General features: G+C 45.4%; 1 protein-coding gene and 1 non-coding gene across 2 annotated transcripts in view; both read left to right on the top strand.

Annotated features, from left to right (window-relative positions):
* Positions 1 to 17,883, top strand: part of Tmem163 (transmembrane protein 163) — a 183,547-nt gene that overhangs the window by 47,127 nt on the left and 118,537 nt on the right. The window lies entirely within an intron of this gene.
* Positions 14,920 to 14,991, top strand: Trnad-guc. Its single transcript has one exon. It is a non-coding gene; the product is annotated as a tRNA-Asp (tRNA).

The following is a 17,883-nucleotide window of genomic DNA, read 5'->3' on the forward strand; positions in this document are numbered from 1 at the left end:
CAGACTTCAGTATGTGGCTGGTGCAGTATGAGCCAATTATGAACAGGAAATGTATCCCCCAATATGGAGGAATGCATGTCCTTGACAGAAGTGTATGTTTGTGTGTGCATATCAATGAGGACAAGATGAATGGTGACCTTTCCCTTCCTAATGGCTGGATAGATGCTTAGGATGTTGTTGTTTAGAATCCAGATTAGTTATACAATAATGATATACCACAATGTTACTCTGTGTAATCCTTAGTCCTGTTGCTGATACGACAAATGAACACAGATTAAGTAGCTTAAAACCATACAATATTTTTATTGTTCTCGAGGTCAGAAGTCCAGTCAATCTTAGTGGGCTCAAATCAAGATTTGAGTGGCAGGATTGTGTTCCTTCTAGGACCTCAAGGGAAAATCTGTTTCTAGCATTTTTTCTTTTTTTAAAGCTTTCAGCTTCTAGAAGCTTCTAGAGGTTCCCATGAGCTTCCTTGATTCGTGGAATCTCTCTGACCTCAATTCAATCCGTCCAGTTATGCTTTTGTTGTCATATCCACTTCTCTGACTCTCACTTCCTGTTTCTAAAGGCCTTTGAAATTCCAAGGTCTGTCTGGATTATCTTGTAAAAATATCAAAATCCTTAACACTTTGACTAAGCGAGGCCACGTTTTCACAGAGATTTGGATGTGGACATCTCCTGGGAGAGATGCTACTATACAATTTAAGCACATTGCTAGCTTGTGGTTACCATTGCTTATTTTATTTAACTGATCTCCATGTCTGAGCACAAAGCACAGTTTCAGCCTTGAAGGGAGTTGGGGGAACTCATGAAAGAATTTGGGGACTTGGAGAATCTGGAGGTCATTCATGTGTAGTGGCTGGGGCTCAGTTTCCCAGCTACAACATCAGAGCTTATGTTAAAAAGCCAAGCATGGAGGCATACACCTATAATGACATGCTAGGGACATGACAGAAAGAAGCTCTTAGGGCATGCTGGATGGCAGTCTAGCCTCATTGATGAGCTCCATGCAAAAGAGTGACTCTGTCTCAAAAGTAAGCAAACCACCCAAACCAAGATGTTTAGTGACTGACAAACAGTACCTGGGGTTGACTTCTGACCTCACACTTCTAAACATATACATATACATGCACTTCCATATGAGCAGGCATCTCCACCCCCCCAATTTATAGTTCACTTTTCACAGACTAAATCCAAATTTTTAAAATTAGAGTCTGGAGAGATGGCTCTTGCCATCAGAGGACCTGAGTTTGGTTCCCAGCACCCATGCTGGGTGACTCATAACTCCCTTTAACTCTAGCTTCATGGGATCTGATGCCTCCCTTTCACATTTATGGGTACCTGAACTCACATACATATATTCACAGACCACACACACACACACACACACACACACACACACACACAGCCTATGTGTGGAGGCCAGAGGAAAATTTTCAGGAGTCAATTCTATACTTCCACCTATGGTCACAGAAATTGAATTTAGGTCATTGGGCTTGGTGGAAAGTATCTTGCCAGCCTCCCTCTCCCCATTCTGTTTTTTCCCTTATGGCTGCCAAATGAGGGATAGTGGATGAGCTGTAACTGACATATACGAGTGATGATGATGATTAATAGTAAGGATAGATACTACAGATGGAATGTTCATCATAGCAGGCTATATTCTGAGCACCTACCTAGCAATTACAAGCACACTTCATCTCCACAATAGCACTATAGGAGTGCACCTTTTAGTTTCACCTCTAATGGCCAAGGCAGCTAAGTACCAGAGAGGTAGGTTGAGAAATGTGCCCAAGTCACACAGCTACTGAGGGCTGGAGCTCAGCCTTGAGCTTATCCCAGGTGCTCATAAGCCTGTGAGTTTGTATCAGGTCCATGAGTGGTGGGGCTTGGCCTCAGCTCATACTCATCAACTCCAGCTTCTGTGTCTCCTGCACTCTGCCACACCGTCTCCAAGGAGTGGGGAGTGGTGTGGACCCCATGTGTTTGTAGTAAAGGCATTTCTGTTTCAAATCCAGTGGTAGGAAGGAAGGGTGTCTGACGAGGTTTGTTGGGGCAATATGGGCAAACATAAGAGAGATGGGGCAAGATGGGGCAACTTTGGGAGTGCTGGGTCATGGTGGGTGCCTTGATAGCCAGCCACGAATGGGAGGTTATCTCACTTGGGCTAGCCTACAACTCGCTATGTAGCTGAGAACTGATCTTCATGGCCCTTCTAATTCCACCTTTTGAGTGCTACAATTATAAGCCAGCACCGCTGTGCCCACTTTGTACAGTGCTGGGGCTGGAACTCAGGGCTTCATGCACGCTGGGCAAACAGTCTACTAACTGAGCTATATCTCCAGGTCTGTGTAAGTTTTAACCCAAGGAATCTGGCATTCATGGAGGGTCAGGCTGGAGAGAGAGGCATTGGATATGGTCTAGAGAGTGTGGTTCCCTGAGCATCTATCTGTAGCTGAGTCCACGTGACTTGGTTCAGGAGAGCTGGGGCCTGCCTCATGGTGGCCTCTTGTCATGAGCTGAATTGTTGGTGTGTGTAATGATAAGTCTTTCTGCCAAGCTACCCGAGTTCTGCCACCACTTAGGCACTTTCCACTAGCCACCTGAGTTCTGCCCACCGTAAATAACACAAAGAGACTTATATTAGTTTCAAATGCTGCTTGGTCAATGACTAGGATTCCTTACATGCTTTCCCTGTCTTAAGTATCAACCATAGCCATAATGTATATATTTATAAATACTTATCTGATTGAGGACGCTGACCGTGTGTGTCCTCTCTTGTCGGGCTCACATGGTGGCTCCAGAGAAGAGAGTAGGAGGAAGAGCAAGACAGCGACTTCTGGCTTGTCCCTGCTTTTATATGAGTCTGCCTGCTATGCCACTTCCTGCCTGGATCACAAGACTTCTTTTTACCACATTTCCCAGAATCCTCCTCACCTCCTAGTCCTGCCTAACTTGCTTCTTCATTGGTCAACAGTACTTTATTTAACAACCAATAAGATAAACATACACAGAAGGACTTGTTCCTTCAGGTGTGGATGGTGAGCATTCTGAACCACAGGCAGAAGCAGAGGCCTCTGGGTACCCCAGTTCTGCAGCAGGTGCCAAGCCTTGTCTTGTTTGCCTGAGCTAGCTTTTGTGGAACACGTGGTGCTACTAAGGAAAGGGAAAGGACAGTGCCACCCCAGCCACTGGTCTGTAGATATGATGGACAGTGCCACAGAGGCCATTTCTGGAGGGCCAGTGGTATAGAGTACAGAGGGCCTGCCTTGCACAGGACAGGGACCTGGGAAGATACAGAATCTAATAGTAAAGATGAAACTGGAACTGAGTTCGAAAGAGTCAGAATATCACAGGCAGATATTTTGTTCATTAAAGCACTGATGTGGTGTTGGTTTCAAAGTTCTTTAAAATCAGGGGTCTTAACGCCAAGTAATTGCCTCTTGATGGAAAGGTTTCCAGTTACAAATGGGAGCAGGTGATCTCAGATCCCAGCGGGAGCTCAGTTAAAAGGCAAAGCCATTGGCTTTCTGAAAGGGAAGCTTCCCTCTGGACACACCCCTTTCCCCTCTCAACTCCTGCCTTCGCTCATTAATATATTTCTCTTACCCTTAATGTGCTTCCTGCTGCTTAGGGTAGGATTCTAGCCAGTCTCCAGATGAATTATTGGTCGTTACAACTCTGCTTTCTTTTTCTTTTAAGGTATATTTTATTTTTATTTATGCATATGTATGAGTGTCTGTCACATGTGTGTATGGGGTACATGGAGGCCTGATGAGGGTGTCAGATCTGCTGGAACTGGAGTTACAGGGGACTCTAAGCTGTCCTACTTGGGTGGTAGGTCTTTTGGAAGATCAGAAAGTACTCTTAACCACTGCTCCATCTTTCCAGCCCTATAGTCTGTGTTTTGCTTTTAGTTATTAATCAGCATGCCTGACTATGGGCTTTCAACAGCTACTTTGGGGTGTGGCTATGAAACGGGGGATAGCAGGTGACAGGGGGTGGCAAGCGTTGGGATGAGGATGCCCAAGAGGACAGATCAGAATCTCCTTCAGCCATGCTGCCCTCACTCTGAACCTCCTTTCTGGATGCTTAGGACTCGTAACTTTCCAGCTGTGTACACTGTCCAGTGCTTGCTTCAGATGCTGCAAGAATGCTTTATGGCCCTGAAAGAGGTATTGCAAAAGTCTTGGGACCTTGAAGCAGAAATTTAAACTCTTATGCTTTCTTTCCTCAAGTGTCCTTTATCGTACTTGGAGGGAGAGTTGTGAAATTAAAGGCTGGTGAGATGTTTTAAACTCACCCAGAGGAGGTAAATGATTACCTTGGGAGAAGGCTCCTTCATGCTAACGACTCTGTGGGGTTCATACTAGGAGAAGACTGAGCTGGTAAAGTGCCTGCTACTTAAGAATGAGGATTTGAGTTTGATTTCCAGTCTGTAAAAATTGTGGGTGTGGTAGCAAGCTTCTATAACTCTAGTGCTGAGAGGAGTGGGGAGGAGAGATGGACACAGGAGAGTTTCTGAGGCTTGCTGGTCAGCCAAATTAGCCAAATCAGTGAGTTCTAGGTTCACTGAGTCTGTCTCAAAATAAAGTGGAGAACAGTTGAGGATGACCCCTGTCTTAGGGTTTCTGTTGCTGCAATGAAACACTATGACCAAAGCAACCTGGGGAAGAAAAGGTTTATTTGGCTTACACTTCCACATCATAGTTCATCACCAAAGGAAGCCAGGACAGGAATTCTAACAGTGCTGAAACCTGGAGGTGGGAGCTGATGCAAAGGCCATGGAAGGGTGCTGCTTACTGGCTTGATTCTCATGGCTTTATCATCCTGCATTCCTATAGAACACAGGACCATCTTCCCAGGGATGGCATCATCAACAATGGGCTGAGGCCTCCCCCACCAGTCACTAATTAAGAAAATGTCTTACAGCTGGATCTTATAGAGATATTTTCTCAATTGAGGTTCCTATCTTTCATATAACTCTAGTTTGTGTCAAGTTGACATAAAACTATCCCAACACAATGTCTGTCTATCATTAGTCTCTGGTTTCCATATGTACATGTACAGGCATGCTCATGTAACACCTCTCTCTCTCTCTCTCTCTCTCTCTCTCTCTCTCTCTCTCTCTCTCTCTCCATACACACACACACACACACACACCAATAAAGAGCCTATAGTTCTAGTTACTGTGGCTATATAGCAAATCACCCAAACACATGACTTAAAACCACAATAAATGCTATTTTTGTGTGTGTCTGTGTTTATGGATTGGATATTTAAAAGCATATTTGTAGGACATTCTGAAGTCCCTGGTGAGGGTACTGAGGCTGGTGCTGCCTCGAAGGCTTCTGAGCATCCATGTCTAGTGCTTGATGATGGGTCTAGGAACTGTTAGGGGGTGGACTACATGAGGCTCTTTGCCCACTCATTGAACCCCAGGATCTGCCTGTCTTCACCTCACTAGCACCAGGATCCCAAGCATGCACAAGTACATGCTTTGGTTGGCTGCTGGTAGACAAGCATGCACAAGTACATGCTTTGGATGGCTTCTGGGAGACAAGCATGCACAACTACATGCTTTTTGGTTGGCTGCTGTTAGACAAGCATGTGCCACTGCATCTTTGGTTGGTTGCTGGAGACAAGAACCCAGGACCCCACCTTAAGTAGCAAGCTCTTTACTCACTGAGCCATCTTCCAGCTCCTTGACTCTTTTTTTCTCCTACATGTCTATGGAGTACATGGGTGCCTATAACAACACAGCATCTTTCTAAACAGGGTGGGAAGAAGTGGTCAAGGGCAAAAACCAGCTCAGAATAATTCCTTTTTTGGGGGCATCAGAAGGGGTAGGTGTTGCTCTAGGAGAGGACCTTTGGTCTTGAGTGCTGGCATATTCTGAAAGTGATCAAAAGAGTCTTCCTTTCCTCCATGTCCCCATTCTTCAGAAGTAAAGTGTAGCAGCCCTGGGCCTTGCTTTGGCGGATGCTGCTGTGGGGAGGAAGTGGCCACAGGGTGCCTGGGCCTCTTGTTTGATTTGGTCCTTAGTGGTGGTCTCTTTCATGTCACACATGCTGGAGGCTGAGAGCCAGTGTGTCTTTCCTGTGAGAGTTCTTTTAGGAGCTGAATTGCTTAGCAGACCTGAAGGAAGAAATGGCCACATGTGAGCAAGGTCCACCTTGCTCCAAAGGAAAGGGATACATACAAGTAACCAGCCTTCATTGTAGTTTTATTGTGGTTAGCTTCTCAGAGTATCAGTTCTTTGTTTAAAATATCCTCAATGATGTGCTTATTGTGTGTTGCATCTTGGAGAGCAGAAGGGCAACTGAGATCCTACTGCTCACACATTGTATTTTTTAGCCTAATGAATGAGGAACCCAAAAGAATAGAAAAGACATCTTAACTCATGATGGATGGCTCTCTGAGCCTCAGGAACTTGGATTTGCGGTTACATTTGAAACTAGAATTCAGCTTGTGCTACCTGTCACTTATCCAAGCTGAGCAGAGACAGGAATAGATGGCTCAGAGAATATAATTAATTTGATTTGATTTGTATGTGTGTGTGTGTGTGTGTGTGTGTGTGTGTGTGTGTGTATTCACATGTGTGTGCATGTGTCTTCAGAAGAGGGTATCAAATTCCTTGGAATTGACAGGTATTTTTGAGTCACCCAGTGTAGCTACTAGAATCCGAGCTCCAGTCCTCAGAACAGTAAGCCCTCTTAACTCCTGAGCCATTTCTCTAACCCCAAGTGTAGAATATTTAAAACTGTACTTTATTCAGAGAGCCATCAATATGAGAAGACAGTGGATTAACATTCTAGAATGATCTGTCTTCTGTCCCTTAGCCAGTCTGCAGAGTGGGTAGAGAGAAACTGGTTGTGGGAGGGACAAAGGCAGGGTCCTGAATTTGCCTGTGTGCTGCCTCACCTACAGCTCTGTCTGTCCTCACCTGTGGGGCAGTGGTGGAGGTCATAGGAGGATGTATTCAGAGCAGCCAGCATGCATACCTGACATGGACAAAATAAACACGAACTGTGAGTCAAAATGAGGGTGTGGAGGCAGGTGTAGGGCTCAGTCAGTAATGTGTTTGCTATGCAAGCATGAGCACCAGAGTTTGAGTCCCAGGTCCCCCATATAAAGGCAGCTGCAATGGTGTACTTAGTATCCTAGCATTGGAGAGACTGAGACAAGAGTTTGCTGGCCATCCAGTCTGGCTGAACCAGCAAGTTTCATGTCCTAGTAAGAGACTGTATCTCAATCAATCAAACAAACAAACACGTAAATGAACAGGTGAATGACATCTGTGATTGACCTGTGGCTTCCACACACAAGTGCATGCACTTTTATGTACCTGCATATGCATGTACTTGCACATATATTCATATTCACATGAACACACACATGTACACATACACATTGAGGTTGTAGCAAGGACATTGAGTCATTAGGGGCTTATGGAGCACCTAGAGCACCTAGTCCTGGTTTATCAATGTCATTCTTCAGACTCATCCAGAATAGTGGTCTAAGCAGCCAAGCAGAGTATCCACACCCAGATTATTATCTCTGTCTTTTTTTTTTGAATAGCAAGAAATTCATGAAGGATTTTGAATTTGATGAATCTTTGGCCTTCTACTGAGTTCTGTTCTAGGTGATTGTCTTGTTTGACAAACTCACAGTTTTGGTGACCAGGGTCAGGTCCTGGTCTCTGGCAGGTCTAACAAGTTAGGTGTAACCATCTTACCTTAATAGGCCAGTTAAAGAGACAAGTGATAATGAAAACTGGAGAAGGGAGATGTATTTACTGTGGCCACATTGAGAAGAGGAACAAAGAGGCCCTGTCACCCTCCCTCCTTACCCGTAAGTCCATCTGAGAGTTGACATGAGAGTTAGTTTTAAATAAAGGACAAGCTGTATGCATAGCTAAGCAATACTGGCCAAGGTGTCATCCTACCCATCACTGACCCATCATTGCCTGGGCTCCAGTTTCTCCTACAAGATGGTCTGACAAGTCATCACAACTGTGAATGTCTTGGGAGACAAGCCACTCCTCTGCCTGCATCAGGCTTCAGCCTTTCCCTTTCTGGTAGGCAGGGATCCAATTTGTCAGGGCAGGGTGGGGGTGGGGGGGTAGGGGTGGGGTGGAAGGTGGGGTACCATTTTTGTTTTCTGTAGTCTGGTAGCCGAAGTGGGGATGGGCATAGCTCTATCATTTGCTAGTTTTTATGTCAATTTAACACAAGCTACAGTCATCAGAGAAGAGCAGCCTCAATTGGGAAAATGCTTCCATAAGACCAGGCTTCAGGCAAGCCTGCCTGTAAGGCATTTTTTAAAATTAGTGATTGATGGGAGAGGGCCCAGAACACTGTGGGTGATGCTACACCTGGGAAGATGGTCCTGGGTTCTATAAGAAAGCAGGCTGAGCAAGCCATGGGCAGCAAGCCGGTAACGGCACCCCTCCATGGCCTCTTCATCTGCTCCTCCTGCCTCCAGGTTTCTGCCCTGTTTGAGTTTCTGTCCTGACTTCTTTGATGATGGACTGTGATGTGGAAGTGTACGCTAAACAAACCGTTTCCTCCCCAGGTTGCTGCGGTCATGGTGTTTCATCCAAGCAACCCCAACCAAAGGCAGTCTCGTTAGAATACCTTTTGTTCCTACAAGGAGGATTACCGGCAGGCTTTGAAATACTAGTAGTAACAACTTCTAAGCAACAGTAGCTAGCCTGATCAGCCTGAAGCTAAGACTTCTCATGCAAGAATGGGATCTTTGTTGGGACAGTGTCTCAGTTAGGGTTTCCATTGCTGAGAAGAGACACCATGACCATGACAACTCTTATAAAGGAAAACATTTAATTGGGTGGCTTACAGTTTAGAGGTTCAGTCCATTATCATCATGGCAGGACACGGCAGTATGCAGGCAGACATGGTGGTGGAGAAGGAGTTGAGAGTTCTACATCTTTGATTGGCAGACAACAGGAAGTGAACTGAGACACTGGATGGTATCTTAAGCATAGAAGACTTCAAATTCCACCCCCACAGTGGCACACTTCCTCTAACAAGGAACCTACTAATAGTGCTGCACCCTATGAGATTATAGGAGCCATGACATTCAAATTAGCACAGGTAGTCTCCCACCTCTACAGGACTGTTTAATTCTGCTCAGCTGGGCTTTGTTCCCCAGGCCCTAAGGTGAAATACAGCTGCCTGAATGAGAGGCTTGGTCACACTGAGACCTGACAGTTCTGCAGACCTGATTCAGGGCTCCCAGAGGAGAATCTGACTGGGCTTAAAAGGACTCTGAGTCATGATAAACCACTGGCTGTGTCTTGTGGAGTTGGAGGCATGTGTAGTGTTGGGGGAGTATTGTTACACAAGAGTTAGTTCACACTCATTCTCAGAGAAACCAAAGGGACTTTTAGCAGAACACATAGTCCCAGTGTGCCAGGCCTGGCCCAAAGACACTACAATTTGGTGCTTAGATCCTCTGCTATATGAAAGCCTGTTGGAAACTTCTTGTTCCTTTTGTCTCTGTGAAGCTTGTAATGTGGTGTGTGTGTGTGTGTGTGTGTGTGTGTGTGTGTGTGTGTGTACATGCAGAGGTTAGAGGTTGATGTTGTGTGCCTTCCTTTATCATAGTCCACCTATATTTTGAGGCAGGGTCTCTCACAGAATCTGGAGCTTACTAATTTTGGCTAGACTATCTGTCCAGCAAGGCCTGGGGTCCTCTTGTACCCTCCTTGTCCTGAGCTGTTATATCAGGCACTTGCCACACTACTACTTTTCTACTGCCTTTTTACATAGGTGCTGGAAACCACAGCTCCTCATGATTGCCTAGTAGGCACTTTGCCCACTGAGCCGTCTCTCCAGCCCATGATATGACCATTCTTGAGAGTGCCAGTGGATATCAGGGCAGAGATGAAAACCTTTCCTCTCCCCTACTCTCCTTTTCTGCTTCTTAGGAGAAAAACCATACAGGGGAGAATTACAATTACTCACTTCCTAAATCCCAGCATGAATCACTGTTAACATTTCAGTCATGTTCGCAGGGAGCCTGCTTTTCCTTCCTGTGTACACACTTCGATAGGGTGTGAATAATTGTCTTAAAAACAGCATGGCTGATAGGCGAGGGTTATTTTTGACAGTAGCTGCTTTAGCCTTGCCTCTGCCAGGTTGAGCATTGGGCATATACCCTTCTTGCTCTTTTATTATATCACCCCACCCCATATGTGTGTTCACATGTGTGTATAGACGTGTGTGTGTGTGTGTGTGTGTGTGTGTGTGTATGTGTGTGTGTGTGTGTATGTGTGTGAGCAGGGGTGGAGGGAAGGGGGTGGGTGGAGGCCAGAGGTCAACCTCCTATACTGTTCCTCAGGCTTTACCCATCTTCTTTGAGGAAGGATCTCTCACTGGCCCGGAGCTCACCAATCAGGTTAAGGGTTGGCTAGCCAGTGAGCCCCAGGGATCCTCCTGTCTCTGCCCTCCCAGCAGGGCTTGAAAGTGTAGTATGTGCCAACTCACCTGGCTTTTTGTGTGGGTTCTAGGGATCTAACTCAAGCCCACATGCTGGCACAGGAAACTTTACTTACTGTTTCTTCGGCTCCTTTGCATTTTATCTTTTTGTATAAAGAGACCACTTTCTTTTAAAATAATTTTATATTTATTCTTTGAAAATTTCATACATGCATATAACATATCCAGATAATAATTACCCCATTCCTTTTTTTAAATTCCAATCACCCACTCCCTTTACAACCTTTCTTTTTCAAAAAATATCCCCTCCTACTTTCAAGTCCATCTATCTGTCTGTCTGCCTGTCTACCATCTATTTCTAACCCACTGAGTTTAATTAGAGTTTCTTGCATGAGCCTGGGTGAGGCGTTATTTATAAGCGAAGGGGCAACTTACTAGTGGTTACACACTGAAGAAAATAACCACCTCCAGCCCCATCAGCCTTAACTAGGGAAGAGATCACTTCAAAACATCTATTGAAAAGGAAGAGAAATTATATCTGATTTTCCTAGTGTGGAAATAGAACACATACAAATGAACAAACCTGTGAACATCTCCTTTAAAGAGTATCAGGCTTTGTCACTTATTTCTGACTCTGACATCATTAAAACTTGCTGTCTTAAAGTCATGCGTGTTCAAGAAAATGTGTGGAGTCAGAGCCTCTGGGTAAACTCAAATGTCTCAAATGTGTCAAATGCAGTGGAGGGATGGCTTAGTGGTTAGAGTGTGTCTGCTCTTGCAGAGGACTCCTGTTCAGTTCCCAGTACCCTCATCAGACAGCTCCCAACCACCTGCAACTCCAGTTTCAGGTGATCTGATACCCTCTTCTGACATAAATTCATACACACACACACACACACACACACACACACACACACACACACGCACGCACGCACGCACGCACGCACGCACGCACGCACGCACATTTTAGAAACTAATGTGTGGGAGTTAATTTTATTCATTCTGTTCAATGCTTAACATGTAAATGATAAAATGTCTCATTCTATGGAATTTAAAGAGGTTGTGTATTGTGAATGGCTTTGTGCTGGTTTCTTTTGTCAATTCAGTACAAGCAAGGGTCATGAGGGAAGAGGAAATCTCAAATGAGAAAATGCCTCCATCAGATTAGGAAATCTTTAGGACATTTTCTTTGTTAATAATTGATGTGGGTGGGCCCTGACCACTGTGGATGGTACCCCTCCAGGCTGGTGATCCTGGGGTGTATAGGAAAGCTGGCTGAGCAAGCCATAGGGAGCAAACCAGTAATCAGCACTCCTCCGTGGCCTCTGCTTCAGTTTTTGCTTCCAGATTCCTGCCTCAACTTCCCTGGATAATTGACTTGAACCCATAAGCTAAAATAAGCTTCCTTTTCAAGTTGTTTTTGGTGTTTTATCATAGCAATGGGAAGCAAAGTAAGACAGGATTCCTGAGGTGTAGCTTTGTTGGAGTAAGTATGGCCTTGTTGGAGGAAGTGTGTCACTATGGAAGTAAGCTTTGAGGTCTCATATATATATATATATATAATATATATATATATATATATATATGCTCAAGCCACACCCAGTGTCTCAGTTCACTTCCTGTTGCCTGTGGATCAAAGATGAAGAACTCTCAGCTCCTTCTCCAGCACCATGTCTGCCTGCATGCGTCCATGTCCCACCATGATGATAATGGACTGAACCTCTGAACTGTAAGCCACCCAATTAAATGTTTTTCTTTATAAGAGCTGCCATGGTCGTGGTGTCTCTTCACAGCAATGAAAACCCTAACTAAGACATGGCTCTACCTTTAGAGTAGTGGGGTAGTGGGATTATACCTGTGTACTCTACATCCAGTTTATGTAATGCTGGGACTTGAACCCCAGGCTTTGTGCATTCTGGGAAAGCACTCTATCTACTGAGCCCAACCTCTCATCACTGTGTAATTAGCATTTCCTTAGTGGTAATGACTCAGAACATATTTTCTTGTGTTCATTTGCCATCTGTATAGCCTCCTTAGCAAAGTGGCTTTTCAAATCTTTTCCCCATTTGCAGAAATGGATTGTTTACTTACAGTGTTGACAGTTTATAAAATATACTCTGAATACAACTTCTTTGTCAAATATGTGATTAAAAAAAATCTTAACTTCCTAGTTGGCAGCTTGGATCATTCTCTTTGTAGTATCATTTGCAAAAATATCAGCCCAGGTTCCCAGGTCTTTTTTCTTTCATGGATTATAACTTCAGTATCTTGTCTTTAGACTCTTTGCCTAACTGTGTGTCCTAAAAGGTTTCTCCTGTCTTTTGCTTGGGATGTTAATAGTCTCATGCTTTATATTTAGATCTGTAATTTATTCTGTGTTAGTTTTTCTATGATGCATGAGAACAAATATTGGCCCTCGTGTATGTGTCCTGGTTAGTTTTGTCTGTTTGATACAATGTAGAGTCACCTGGGAAGAGGGAACCTTAACTGAAGATTTGTCAAGATCAAATTGGCCTGTGGCCACGTCTGAAGGGTGTTTGTCTTGATCGATGACTAAGGTAAGAGAGCCCCACCCACTTCAGACAGTGACATCTCTGGGCAGGTGGGCCTGGGCTATAGAAAAAACGTTAGTATGAGTCAGTAGCTGTGTTCCTTCATGGTTTCTGCTTTAGTTTCTGCCCTAACTTCTCTCAATCATGGAGTGTGACTTGAAGTGTAAGCTAAAACCCTTTCCCTTATAAAGTTGCTTTTGGTTTGGTTAATGTGCTTATATCAGAGCAACAGAAAATGAAACTAGGGCAGTGTGTACATCTATATCTATAGCTATATATAGATATCTGTGGGTCTACACGTGCCACAGGGCACATGCTGTGGTCAGAGCACCACCTCCAGTGTCGGTTCTCATCTTCAACCTTATTTAGAAAAGGGTTCCTTGTTGTTGGTGCTGTGTGCTCTATCTAGGGTAGCAACCCATGGGCTTCTGGGGGACTTTCCTGTGTCTGCCTCCCACCTCCTCATAAAAGCACTGTGATTACAGATGCACACTGCTGTGCCCAGCTTTCCCTGAGTCCTCGGAGTTCAGTCTCAGGTCCTCACGCTTGCACTGCAAGCACTTCATACACCGAACCATCACCACCTCTCAGGTGGCTTTTTTGGCACCTGTACATCCAATTGGTTAAGTGTCATTTGTCAAAGAGGACGTTTTTTCTTTTTTTCATTTGCTTTTGTGCCTTCATAAGAAGCCACGGCCATAGTTATGTGGGTTCACCGAAACAGCTGTCTAGCCTTTGCTGACCCCACACTATGGTAACTTCAACACATTCATAGTAAATCTTCATATTGGAGAGTATATTGCTTTTATGTTGCTTTTCTTTTTTCAAAATTGTTTCAGCTTCTGTAGATCCTTCCATGTGATTTTTAAAATATTTATGAGGGTGTGGGGTTTGTGTATTAGCGTGATCGAGCCATGGTGCCTATGTGGAGGTCAGAAGGTAACTTGCAGGAGTCAGTTCTCTCCCCTAACTTTGGGATCATGATGATGAAAGCTGGTTGTGTGGACAGGATACCCCATTGTCCTCCTTTTACTGCTGCAGAGTTACGTCTTCCTCCCAGCTACCTTCTGTTGGCTCGCACAGCATGCTACTGTATTCCTCCCTTGCCCTATATGGCCACTTGCTTATCCTTGCTCCTTCAGTGATCTGTGAGGTAACACCGGACACTCTTCCTTCTCTGGCACCTGTCCCATTCTAGCCTGCAGCCATCACTCTAAATCCCTCTTTCCACTCCTGCTTCTTCTCTTCTGTGGCCTTCAGATGTCTTTCTTTTCTTTTCTTTTCTTCCAGTGAAGAAAGGCTTTTTTAAAAGACACACACAGCAGGCACACAGGGAAAAGACACTCTGTGAAGCAGAGCGGGGGAGCTGGGAGGCTGCAGCCCACTGTCTCCTTGAGGGCTGGGGCTGTTAGAGTCTTTGAAGGGTCTTCCTCCTCTAATTTAGGGTTGGACATTTTGAAGAAAGACAGGATGACTGATTGGCCCATTACTGTTGCGTGACATGTCCTAATAAGTCTTGAACTTGTTGAGCCAGCCATCAGCAGGGGCCCTGCCGATGGGAGACCAGAGCTTACAGGCCTTTTAAGCTGCCAAGTTTTTGTCTCTAGTGAGGAAGATGAGGAAGAGGTTGGCCACTTTGGAAGTTACCTAGTCATGGCCTCTCTCCCTATCCATCTGCCCATCAGGGTGTCTGTACCACTCCCAGTCGCTCATTCTCTCTCAGAAGTCACCAGACTGCTGCCGAAAGCTTGGTGACCTGACTGCTTTGGCTTCTTAGAGCTGGTGAAGGGGTGATGAGGGAGGGGCAGCAGTTAGTGTCTTAGAGGAGGGCTGATCAAAGGGGCCACGATAAAACCTAACTGGTGGCAAAATTTCAGAACATAAGACAGTTATTTGGGTCGTCGTCCTCGTTAGTATAATGGTGAGTATCCCCGCCTGTCACGCGGGAGACCAGGGTTCGATTCCCCGACGGGGAGACATGCTGTCCTTTTCCCCTGTTGAGGGTCTTACCCTGCCTGGGGAGTGGAGGGGGGATGGCTAGGGGCAGGTGGGATGTTGGGGGGAGGGGAGGGAGAGGAAGAAGGGATTGACATGTGAAGCAAGCTTGTTCCTAATTTGAACTAATAAAAGAATAAAAAAAAAAGAAAAGGGAAACAATACAGAGATGCATATATGCAATATGCCATTTCAAGATAAAGTTGTGCTGCTTATTTGGGAAAAAAAAAGATAGTCATGTGGTGATGGTGTGTGTATCTCTGAAGTGAGCTGTGTAAGCGAGGTGGCATCTGGAATATAAAGTAAGTCAATGGCATACAAAAGGTGAGTCTGTGACAGACAAAATAGGAATCTGTGGCAAACAAAAAGTGACACTGTCTGGGGTCTAGTCAGCCACCTGAGACTATCTTGGTATCTGAGGGCCATGCCACTGCTGGGGACATATTGATCTAGGTAAGCCTGTGCTGGGGCCATGGAGATATCAGGCCTACCAGACCACTTCCTAGGCCATGTCTGTGTCTATGGCCCTGCAGCAGTCAGGGTCTTGGGTGGTGTCCATGGTTCCTGTCACCACTGACTTCTCTGTACATGTCCAGGATCTGGTCAGTCACCTGAGACCATGTTGGTGTCTTGACAGCCATGCTGCTACCAGGGCCATACTGATCTGGGTGGCTTGTGCTGCAATGGAGGCCATGGTGACATTTGGGCCTGAGCTGCTGTTGAGGGCCACGTCTGGGCTCACGGTCCTGCTGCAGCTAGGTTCTGTAATGATGTCCATGGCCAGTTTTAGCACAGGAGGTCATAGGAACCACATGTGTGGAAATCAGAAAACTGTACTAAGCCAGTCCCATCCTTCACTGCCCTGGCCCTCGATAGATACTGCAGCTGGACCCACCCCGTAAAGGAGAGCTGCTCCCTATTCAGGAATGGTAGCCCCATCTCTCACCATGGACCTGCAACTCACCAGGGCAGCATACTAGAGCTGACCCTATTGTCGGGGACACAGGTAAGCTAACTTGGAGGACATGAGAGCAGAAAAGCTCACCTGCCTTGTCTGCCATGTGGTGGCATGGGTGAGACAAAGATGTCCTCACCCTCTCACCTCTTGCCACCTGTGGCAGGTGAGAGATCTGGTCCTGGAGTCACAAAAGTGGGAGAACTAACCCTACCCATCATCGGCTGCAGTGCACAAGAGAGTAGGTTCTGCCCCTTGTCTGGACAGCACATTAGTGCTAACCCTGTTTTCAGGGACACAGGTGAGCCAGACCTGAGGGTAAGAGAGCAAGAGGGCTGACCCTCCCTCACACCCCACATACCCCCTACAGCTATCAGTAGAGAAGGCCTTGCACCTTACCTGGGCAAAAGAGGGGAACTGGTCCTGGTGGTGTGAGTATGGGTGAACCAGAACTGAGAATAGGAGAACTGGCCCCATCCCTTGCTGCAGGCTGAATTGGCTGAGCTAGCCTAGGCAGTGCTGGAGAGCTTCCCAAGGTAGAAACTATGAGGGAAAGCCGGCTGGCTGCCCAACCCAGTTACCACCAGGCCCAGAACCAGGGCTGTGGGTTAGCCCACCCCAGCATCCACTGCATCTGTGAGCTTTAGGAGCATGTGGAGAGGACGAACCTACAAATGTAAAAACTATAGGATCTCCATGACACAGGACAATAACAGGATATCCAGGAGGAGCCCCAGTGAGAGCCCATTGTTGATAGTGCAACAGAAGCCAGGGACTTTGAACCAGACCAATCAATGACTTATAGCAATTAACACTTAGAAGTAAATGGACTAAAGGGTAAACTGTGTGACTCACTATAGCTTCCATAACGAGGTTCTTCTTCTCCTTCTTCTTTTTTTTTTTTTTTTAAATTTTGTTTTGTTTTAGGGGGGAGGTTGCATGGGCAGAGGGAGGATGTGAGGGGTGGGGAGATAAGTGTGATTGGGATGTAAGATGCGAAATACACAATACACAGTAAGAGTTAAATAAAATAAAAAGTGGGTGTGTGACATGCAAAGAGTGAGTGTGTGACATGAAAAAAGTGGGTGTGTAACATGAAAAAAGTGGGTGTGTAACATAAAAAGGGGAAACTGTTCGTACTGTTCTAACTTGTTTGTTTGTTTTGAGACAGGGTTTTACTATGTAGTTTAGGAGGTTGTCCTGGAACTCACCTTGTAGACCAGGTTGGCCTTGAACTCACAGAGATCCACCTGTCTCTGCCTCCCAAGTGCTGGGATTAAAGGCGTGCGCCACTACTGCCCAGCTAGTACTGCTGTAGTTTCTATTGAGAGTATAGCTAAAAAAATAATTCCTTCAGACATCTTAATGCCACATTGTCTTTAACTGGATTGGCTTCTGCCCTGGGGACCAGTTTGTTCGGCAGGCTTCACCATGTCTTCACCATGCACCAGGCTTGGATATGTGTGAGCCTTATTTAGTCCTTCCCCCTGCTTTTTTGTCTCCTAACTTTCCATTTTTCATGTATTTGAAATGATTTGGTAATTTCATACATGTGTGTAATGCATTTAGATTACACCCAGCTGTACGCCCTCTTCCCCGACTCCTCCCAGGGTCCCTCTACTCCCCTCTCCCAACTTGATGTCATAATTTCACAGAAGATTCATTCTTACAATAGAGCTTTGCAAACTCAACAATGCTCTTCTTTCAAGTCAATGTGTTTCTTCTTTTCATCTAGAGGAATGATCTTACATCTTCTCATTGGCATATCTAAGTGACTAGTGCTGGCACATTTGCATTTGGGAGCCATGATTAAGTATAATCCATAGTCCGACACTGCGTTGCTTTGATTCCCAAGAGTACTAGTGAGTGACTCATGGGTGGGTAGCACACACAGCATGGATACTCTACACAAAGAGGT

Source organism: Cricetulus griseus, chromosome 5 (genome assembly GCF_003668045.3).
Source record: "Cricetulus griseus strain 17A/GY chromosome 5, alternate assembly CriGri-PICRH-1.0, whole genome shotgun sequence".
Taxonomy (NCBI): domain Eukaryota; kingdom Metazoa; phylum Chordata; class Mammalia; order Rodentia; family Cricetidae; genus Cricetulus; species Cricetulus griseus.